Here is a 10,788-nt window from a genome sequence, read left to right on the forward strand (position 1 = left end):
TAGGGATAAGCTTTATAACCCAAAATGCAGATTGTCCAGGATGTTATTTTTGGAGGTGGACGTCTCAGGATGAAATAAATAAATGAACCAGGTCACTTGTATGATGATGGATGGGATCAGCAGTATAAGAGTTGACCTGAGCAACTCTTATACTGCTGATCCCATCCATCATCATACAAGTGACCTGGTTCATTCATTTATTTCATCCTGAGACGTCCACCTCCAAAAATAACATCCTGGACAATCTGCATTTTGGGTTATAAAGCTTATCCCTAATTATCCAAGGAGAAGGAAAGGAGGACAGTCGATTCAGGACCCTTGAGCCTTTGAAATCATAAGGCAAACCGAACCCCAAGTCGTCACAATTGATTTGAACTGGCCAACACAACAAGCGCCAAAGGATGGTAATATAATTAATCAGCAATTTTTTACCCTAGTACGGGACTGTGTGAAAGACACACATAGTATACCTCATAAATTATAAGAAGCGATTAGTTGCTAATTGATTCACATCAACAAGAGATTCTTTTATTTCAACTGTATTTTTATATGTTTAATTGTATGTATTATCATTTTATATTTTTCTACTATAATTAAAAAAATGATATATATTTTTAAGAGAACCGTGTTAAGAATTATTAACCCCTTCATGACAGAGCCAGTTTGTGCCTTCATGACAGAGCCCTTTTTTTCAAATCTGACATGTCTCACTTAAGTGGGGATAACTTTTTTTTGCTTTTACTTATCCCAGTGATTTTGAGATTGTTTTCTCGTGACACATTGTACTTCAAGTTAGTGGTAAATTTGGGTCGATACAGTCTGTGTTTTTTTGTGAAAAATACCAAAATATCGTGAAAAAATGGAAAATTTAGCAATATGCAAAATGTCACATTTTCTGCTTGTGAGACAAATAATCATACCACTCAAAATAGTTAATAACTAACAAAGACCATATGTCTACTTTATGTTGCAATCATTATTTCAACTTCCTTTTAATTTTTTTGGACACTAGGAGGCTTCAAATATGACTAGCACATTCTCAAATTTTCAAGAAAATTTCAAACACTGATTTTTTTAGGGACCAGTTCAGTTCTGATGTGACTTTGAGGGACTTGTATGTGAGACACCCCCATAAATGATGCCATTTCAAAAACTGCACCCCTCACAGTATTCAAAACAGCATTTTGGAAGTTTGTTAACCCTTTAGGTGTTTCACAGGAATTAAAACAAAGTGTAGGTGAAATTTCAAAATTTCATTTTTTTTTCGGATTTTCAATTTTAATACATTTTTCTAAGGAACACAGTACATTTTACTAGAGAAATGTGACTAAAAATTGATTCCCCCAATTCTTTGGTTTTCATAAATATCCTATATGTGGCCCTAGTGTGCACGGTGACCAAACCACAGGCTTCATAATAGAAGGAGCACCTACTTGATTTTGGAGACTCCTTTTTATGAGATTATTTTTTAGGCACCATGTAGGTTTCTAGGCACCATAAGATGCTAAAAGTTAGGAACCCCCCCACAAGTGACCCCATTTTGCAAACTACACCCCTCAGGGAATTCATCTAGGGGTATAGTGTACATTTCAAACCCCCAGGGGTTTAACCAATTGTGGTACAACTGGGCAGTGAAAATGAAAAAAAATAATTTTTCATTTTCACAGCTCAGTTGTATCAAAATTGGTGAAACCCCGGGGGGTTGAAATGTACTCTATACCCCTAGATGAATTCCCTGAGGGGTGTAGTTTGCAAAATGGGGTCACTTGTGGGGGGGTTCCACTGTATGGGTGTTTCGGGGGTCATTCAACCAGAATCTGTGCTGCAAAATCCAAAAATCACTCCTTCCCTTCTGAGTCCTGCCATGCACCCAACTGGTATTTTTTGGTCACATGTGAGGCATTGCCGTACCCGGGAGAAATTGGGGCACAGATTTTGGGGTGCTTTGTCTACTTCATTCCTTGTGAAAATGAAAAATTTTGAGCCAGATCTGCATTTTTGTGTAAAAAAATTTAATTTTTTACACAAAAATGCAGTTCTGGCTCAAAATTTTTAATTTTCACAAGGAATGAAGGAGACAAAGCACCCCAAAATCTGTGCCCCAATTTCTCCCGGGTACGGCAATGCCTCACATGTGACCAAAAAATACCAGTTGGGTGCATGGCAGGACTCAGAAGGAAAAGGAGTGATTTTTGGTGGTGGAATGAATGGCGGGTGCTATGTCGCATTAGCAAGACCCCCGAAGCACCAAATACAGTGGAACCCCCCACAAGTGACCCCATTTTGGTCACCAGCTTTGGGAGGGGGGCTGGCGCTGCGGCTGGCGGGGGGGTGGGAGGGGTGCTGGCGCTGCGGCAGCCGGGTGGGTGGGAGGGAGGGGGGCTGCCGGGTGGGAGGGGGGGGGGGGGCTGGCGATCGTTGGTGATCGGTGCGGTATACGCACACAACACACACACACACACACACACACACACACACACACACACACACACACACACACACACACACATATGTGTGTGTGTGTATATATATATATAATATATATATATATATATATATACATACATATATATATATACACACATTTGCACATTATTTTTTATTTTATTTTATTTTTAACTTTTCCAGCAGCAGCATGATGCTGCTGCTGCTGCTGCGGGGGGGAGGGGGGAGGAGGGGAGCGCAGCGTGCGCTCCGGACGTAGCGGTGGAGCCGGGGGAGCTGCTGCTGCTGCCGGGGAGTGCCCGGCGGGTGGGAGGGGGGTGCTGCCGCTCGGTGGAGATCGGTGCTGCACCGATCACCACCGTTTTCTGTGTTACCGAGCGGCTTAGCCGCCGGTAACACAGGAAACGCTGTGATTGACTGTTCAGATTTGAACAGCCAATCACAGCGATCGCCGACCGGGGGGGGCACCCCTGCCCCCCCTGGGCGACGAGGGGGGATGTCTGCTGTCAGGGACAGCAGACATCTCCTAACTGTCACCGCGTCTATAGACGCAGTGACAGTTAGAATCCATGACGTACATGTACGTCAAATGTCGGGAAGTACTTCCCGACCATGACGTACATGTACGTCAAATGTCGTGAAGGGGTTAAGACAGCAGGCGCTGACACAAACCATTTCCCACTTTGTGGCACTGTCCACACCCTAAGTTATGACAGTATGCGGGAGAGGGAGAAAATACTCTGTTCCTGGACTTCCCTGGTAATGTAGGATTGCCATCACCTGTGGTGAAACATATTTCTTATTAATTACCTAGCTCCCCACAGGTGATGGCAATCATACATTACCAGGGAAGTCCAGGGACAGAGCATTTTCTCCCTGAAGAAGAGGGTCAGGTAGGCAACGATGGGCTAGAACCAGCCCCGGGCTCAAAAAAGTGGGGTCACCCTGTATTTCTATAACCAGCACAAGGTTCATGGGCCGGTAATGATTCCCAAAATATGAGGGACACATTGAATAGGGGTCCCACGTATTTTGACAATCAGCCCAAAAGTCAGCAGGCTAATGCCAGAGCCGGGGGAAACTTTTTACATAAGTTCCCCCTGCCAAAGCATTAACCCCTGACTAGTCAGCCTGGGCCGGGAACCTCGGGGGGCCTCTATGATGGAAACCGCCCATAGACTGCCAAATATTAAACATTAACATGGGCTTCTATGGAACCGCGAAGAGCCAATAAGCCACGAAGCTCTCCCGGAGCCCGCTGCTGTAAACACACTTGGGGCTTCTCCAGTTCGTAATGGTATCGGAAAGGTGGTTTGTTTTTTCAACCCCTGGATGCTACATGGACCAGAGAGGACGCAATCTACGCTGTATTGGGTGGTGAGAATAATTTCCTTCCTCAGGTACCCTATGGATTCTAGTGGAGAAGAGGACAGGCCCACAGTGGAACCAATAGGTAAGTATGTATGAGTAAATGTAGTATGAATTAAAGTTTTCATTTTCTAAGGTGTGTGTGTTATTTGACTATTGGTTAAGTTGTAGAACTACGAGTACCAGCGCATGCTGGGATTTGGGTCCCTGCATGCAGAGGAGGTCTGTTGGGACTTGTAGTTCCACAGCTTAACTCAATAGTTTATTTATCTATCTTTTACACTTGACTGCATTCGTACCCATTCGATCTTAATACATATTCCCCAAAGTGTCTGCCTTTACTGCGTTTAGGTGACAGGTCTTCTTTTAAAAAATATATTGTTATTTATTGTTATTGAAGCAGTGAGCGATTATTTAGGTATTAGAAGTACAACAAGGCATCAAACATAGAAATAGACTGTTCCATTAGGACCCAATATGTCCAAGCCCAATATTAGTGTAGAGCAGTGGTGTCAAACTCACAGGACAACAGCTGTTGTGGAACTACACATCCCAGCATGCCCTGCCACAGATTTTATATAATGGATTGCGGAAACTGTAGCAGGGCATGCTGGGATGTGTAGTTCCACAACAGCTGGAGGGCCATCAGTTTGACACCACTGGTGTAGCGAAATATACATAAAGTCTTTAAGTGACAAATTTGGGGGAAAATTATGAAGAATTCCCATAGGCTAATAAGAATAATGTTCCAGTAAATTGACAATACCAGCACGGTGCATACACGTTTCACAGATGATAATTGAACATTAAACATGCATTAACACCCCCCCGCCCCTGGGAGTACACAGTACTAGGAGGATCGGTCTCCACCAAGCGTAGATAATACCAGGAGACAGACCTGCTTCTAACCCTGGTTGAGCATGTGAAACAGTGATAAAGCAGAAATAAATATCTGCAGGCCTTTGGGGATACTTCTGGTTGATTCGCTCGGATGCGAATTCACATCGTTACAAGTCAACCTAACCCCGCCTTGCGATTTGTGGTACGCCGGCCCACCATTCGCAAGGCACGTATGTTCGCTCTGGCTTCAATTGGATGTTTTATATAACCATCCATTTTGCAGCCTGCAGGGTAACACCCACATATGCGTGCACGTTCTGAAGGAAATGGGTGGGCAGCTGACATCTGGTGATTTCAGCTGCCTGCCCCCCCCCCCCCCCCCCCCCCACAGCCGCGTCACGGCCTCATTAGCATGTGAGCACCCAGCGTTCTCATGAGAACACCCATGAAATGCTGGGCTTTCTCATATGCTAATGGGACCGCCCGCCGCCTCATGGCCCTCTCCTCCCCCCGCATTCTGTCTTGGGTGCATTCACCCAGCGAACAAACTGTATATGCACATGCGCAGTAAGACAACATCGGTCCCCAGGCGTACGAAGGACTACTGCAGGTCCTTTGTTGTTATATGTGTATTTGTGTGTGTGTGTGTGTGTGTGTGTGTATTTGTGTGTGTGCTGCAAACCAAAGTGACTGTTATTTTCCATCCCTCTCCTCTTTTGCACTCCTCTGTATATTGACAATGGAATATACAACAAATCAATAATGCTGTTGGGAGAAAGACAGACAAGGGAAGGAAGACAGAGGCGGTGACGGTTCTAAGAGCGGTACTAATAATTTCTTCCTAAATAAAACCATTTCATTTGTAACCTGTAACATATGTGGCTTATGTGGTCACGAACGAGCCTTGGTAATTATGGAGTGAAGCACAGTAATATATTATGTTTTGATTTAATCTCCGTCCTTAAAGCTGCTGACATAGGACCTAATTCAGGTTTGATTGGATAGGGGGTCTGCACTTGTGCCAACCCCCTATGCAAACGCCTTTGGCCGAGGCTTCGCACTGGTAGGTGGCGGTCAGGGGGTGGTATCAGGAGAACACCCAGCATTTTATGGATCTCCCCATGAAAACTCTAGGCTTTCCCATGGGAACACAGGCGTGGTGTTCCGTGCTTGGGGCATGATGTCGGCACCTGCCCGTCTTTAGCAATCAGCGGCGGACATAAAAGTAAGTTTATAATTACTTTTAATTCCGAAGGGGAGAGAAATCATTAGATGGACGGCGACCATTGAATGATTTCTTTCCCCTTTCCTGAGCACAGGATCTCTGACACAAGCTGAGACACACCTCGAATATGGTTGTGACATACCTACACTATGCTTGCCTACTCTTATGGAATGGCCGTGAGGCCCCCAAAAATTGGGCTACCCAGAAATATGGGCAAGTCTCCAGCATGCAGCTGATTCCCTTTACCCCCCACTCACTCCCTGCTCAACCCTCCCACAGAGGGAAAAAGTGCGGGGCTTTGATGCTATTTGCTCTAAAATGTATCATCTTATGAACTGCAAAGTGTGGGGCGGGGCCACAATGATGCATCTCCATGCCTCTGAGCTGACCCCTATTTCAGAGCCACAACTCCTGTTGTCTGACCAGGCACCTCCCTCCCGGATGGAGCAGCCATAAAGTAGGCAAGCATGACCTCCTGCACGCTTTTGTTGCCACTTCCTGTTACCTCCCACAAATGGTCCCTGAATATTAATCACTTTGCAAATCCTTTCTGTGACTGCTCTTGCAAGCGCGACTTAGACGTAATTGGCCTATAATTGCTCAACTGCGAAAAAAATTGGTTTTGTATACATGGCCCTCGTTCCGAGATAGTAGAAATAGATTATTCTGCACAGTCTTCTTCTTTTGGTTCTGCCGCGATCGGCCGCAGCAAAACACGATGTGATTTGCACTAACTTTCTATCGATTTTGACTATATAGTCAAAATCAATAGCCCAAATTGCACCGTGTATACACAGCTGGGCCAGATGTACTAAGCTTGAAAAGTGATAAAATGGAGAGTGATAAAAAGGCAACCAATCAGCTCCTAGATGCCATGTCACAGGCTTCGTTTGAGAAATGACAGGTAGGAAGTGATTGGTTGGTGGTTTATCACTCTCCATTTTATCACTTTTCAAGCTTAGTATATCTGGCCGCATGTCAGCATATTAATGAGTCCATAAGCACCTTAGAGCCACCATGGTGTCAGAAGAGGAATTACAGACTGCCATGTTGCTACTTGTGGTCCCCCAGACACGTGTGACACAAGTTGCTTGTTCACATGATAAGCTCATGTTAGATGTGACAAGGAAAAACTGAGTACCAGCAGAAAGCCGAGAAAACAAGGAATAACAACGTGCCCAGAGGAGAATCGCATAAAGGACTACATATGTACTGTATAGTCAGCTATGTGAAACACGTCAGTCTTTTGTATTGAAGAACCCAGTACACCTAAAGGTTGACAGCACAGTTTGTAAAGCTTTAACAAATCTGCTGAATTATTCAAATATATAAAACAGAAAGACCAGAATATTCTGAAACAGGTGTGGGCACTTCAGGTAATGATGCTGTGTACACTGTAGCACCAAGTCTTGTATGTTGCATTGATTCAGGAGTCACTGGTCATGTCATTAATTCAGAAATCGTTATCTCTTGTCTTGATCAAAGTAAGACTTTACAGTAGCTAATGGATCATGTTGAACTTCAAAGGAAAATTTAGAAACCCCACCGCCACCAGACAATGTTTTTTTCATATGTAAGAGAGCTGATATAAAGTGATGCTTAGGTATTGATTTAGCAGTGAGAGCCAAAATAGTGAAAAGTGTCAAATCGTATGTCATTAACTTCCGATTGTGCTCCGATGTGTAGTCCTGTGCGTATCAATCTGGATATTGGGGGCTGTTACTGCACCATAAACTCACTTGTAGTCATTACTATTATGTGTGGTAAATAATGGTATCTTAATTTGTTTTGCCAATTCTTCTATTGGAGATTTCAGAGTTGAGTTCTATTTAATATCTATAAGAGTGGTCCTGATGACCTTTAAGGCCCCAAAACATTAGTCCCACTTGTCCTGAGGACAAGTCAGTCCAATATGGCCTTGAGCTCCCCTGGCAGCTCCCCGGGAGGATCATTTGCGATTTGGCACTTGATGTGCAATCTTTACATGCAGTAAATCAAATGTGATTTATTGCATGTAATAACTTGCGGAGAGCTGCTGCTGCAAAGGCGGGGGGGGGGCATGGTGTGGGCAGCGGGGTCCTGGCAGCTGGTAGCAGCAGGGTCCGGCCAGCTGGTAGCTGTGGGGCGGGAAGCAGCTGCTGAATTCAAAAAAACTATTTTCAAAAGACTGGCTGGCCGGTTATTGGCTGAGACATCTAATCGGCTGAATTCTCTCAGCCAATCAGCAGCCGGCCAGTCTTTTGAAAATATTTTTTACAATTCAGCAGCTGCTTCACGCCCCACTGCTGCCAGCCCCTGTAAATAGGTGTGTGCCAGCGGTGCTTCTGCGATGTGCCGCTGATGGTTCCGATCCGACAGATTGAACCTGCAGCAGGTTCAATCTGTAGGGTCCGACACGATGCGCATGGGACCATGCATCGAGTCGGAGGGGATGTCAAACACATCCGATTTGGACCAATTTCTCGGCCCGATCTGTCGGAATAGGGTGAAATTGGCCCAAATCGGATAAGTATATGGGCACCTTTAATGTGATTTGCACACGTGTGGTACGAGAGCCGCACATGCTCAGTAGCTCTGATGGGTCTGAACTAGGAAGTAAACAGGCAACATATTACTTTCTGGACTTGGGGGTTAGTTGCTATATACATTTTTCATTAGTTGCTGTATACATTAGTTGCTAATAATCAATTTCTTATTGTCGTGATGCATTTATATGTGTATGGATGTATATAGCCCTAATCCATGTATCGATTACCCAATCCTATTATTTCAGTTTTAAAGTATGTAAAATACTTGTTAAAATCTTAGAAGATTCTTAAATGAGTGAAAACAGACATTTCCGCTGAGTATAGAGATTCTATTTATCTGTGACTGCAGCCTGAAATGGCCATTACTGATATCCTTGGGCTAAAGGGTGAATCTACTCACCACCGAGGGTCAATAAATAATTACCATATAAATCACATGTGGACATAAAATTAATTGGATTTCATTAATAGAAACACATTATACATTATCATAGATACATTAATACCTTTCAAGTAGACAGAACTCTTGTAATCACCTCTGCAGGTGATGATCAAATTCGGAGCAATGTACCTTGTAATCACCTAAAAGCTTATCTCTGTGAGGGCTAATCCTGATTGGTCCACACTAATGTATTGTCAATAAATGTGCATAATTAACAAAGGTGGCAATTCTGACTGTAAATGACTCCAGGAACCTCTACCTCTGCAACGGTGTCATTGTGTAGAATATATGATTAATACAATGTTGTAAGATCTATAGCGTTTTCCTGCTTTATCATACAAATCATGGCAGAACTATTAACTGCCTATTTACGAAGGACAGTGGTGTAACTATTCCTCTTAATGCTAAAAAAAATATATACATTTCCTGTCTTCCACCACATTGCCATCTCTGTCATCTTTCTCTATCATCTCTCTATCTCCTGCCCCCCTCTGACAAGAGTGTATGGACCTGTACATCCATACAACTGGGTAAGAAGATAAAGTGTCTGCAGGTCAGACAGCCAATGAGAGCTCTGTGTTTCAGTGCATGCGAATGGGGGAGAGGGCTCGCTCTGTCTCATCCCTAACAGCTACAGGGTGGGATTCAGCAAATATTGCATCGTGCTTGCGATGCCTCCGGCTGCTCTCTGCATGCATATTGGCATTTACTAACGCTGTGTGCATAAAGGACAGCTCTTGTGATAATAGCCATCCATTGCGATGATCAAACTTCGGGGTTTAGGGCCCAGAGCCCTATCTGTTTTTGCCTAAATGCGTCTGCTGCGGGGGTGCAGGGAGGGATCTGGTTAGATCCCTCACAGCAGGGATGCGTGATAGAAGCATTCCGGGCTCGGTGCAGATGCGTAGCACATCAAACCTCAGAGATCTGCTTTTTCTGCGGTTTGTCCGGTTTTCCACTTTGCTGCATCTCGCCCACTGAGAGCTGAGAGCGGCTGGGATTCCACTTGGCTCTATTGCAGAATTGCTAGATGGACATATAAACCTACTATAGTCTAAACTAGTAATATAGATCCGCCCTGCCCAACAGTAAAGCCTTCCATTCTGGTCTGACCCTTCCCATTATGGCAGTTAAAGCCGTTGGCGGGGAGTGGGAAGGATGCGCACCACAGGCCAGGACGTGCCAGTCAAGCAAAATGAATACATGGAAAGTTCTAATAATCACATTGCTGAAATAGATTGCTAAAGATTTTAACCACTTTTTTGGGGGAAAAATGTTCAGTTTGGCGCAGCCCTCTTAAATGATGTTCAAGAATGACAAATGCATATAAAGTGACATACATTTATTAAAATGAAACAATTTTCATAAAAACAACCAATACCAAATGGACCACACGTCCTATCCTGGAGATGTATGATAACAATAACTTCAGTAACGTATCTCACCATAGGCTGGGGCTGCAGTGGGCTATACTTATATGACAAGTCTGCGCCACCAGTGCAGATGGCTTGAAGTCTCAGGATAAAAGTGCTGGTGCGTCCAATAAAGTGTCCAAATGACTCTAGAGATACAGCTTGTATCCAAATTGAAAAAGGAGACCTGGGAGTCTCCGAAACACGTTGCTGTTGGACACAGAATGTCCATGCCCTTGCACTTTGAAAGCAGAGCACTCTAGAGGCATTTGGATACTTTATTGGACGCACCAGCACTTTTATCCTGAGGCTTCAATACCCTCAATACAATAGCCAAGGAGCACCCTCCTAAATTATTGTGCTCCTTGTTCCACAAATGACCCCATTCTTTGCAAAGATTTTAACTACATCACGGCTGATGGATAAGGTTATGGCTAAATAAATTATTTCTTCAATAGTCAATAGAATCCAGTCCATCATCTTTATTGCAATGGTATTCGTTTGTTAATGGAGTTTTGTTTTAATTGC

General features: G+C 44.0%; 1 protein-coding gene across 4 annotated transcripts in view; it reads left to right on the top strand.

Moving 5' to 3' along the window:
• The window catches only part of MCTP1 (multiple C2 and transmembrane domain containing 1), a 798,197-nt gene that overhangs the window by 13,994 nt on the left and 773,415 nt on the right, over positions 1–10,788 (top strand). The window contains exon 1 of one of the 4 annotated variants that reach the window (XM_083151775.1): positions 5,457–5,477. The exons of the other annotated variants lie outside the window; for them this stretch is intronic. The gene's annotated coding sequence lies outside the window, so the exon portion shown is untranslated. Of the gene's footprint in view, positions 1–5,456; positions 5,478–10,788 lie in introns of those variants that run through there. 4 annotated transcript variants of the gene reach the window in all.

The sequence above is a fragment of the Crinia signifera genome, chromosome 1 (genome assembly GCF_055691185.1).
Source record: "Crinia signifera chromosome 1, ASM5569118v1, whole genome shotgun sequence".
NCBI classification, from domain to species: Eukaryota; Metazoa; Chordata; class Amphibia; order Anura; family Myobatrachidae; genus Crinia; species Crinia signifera.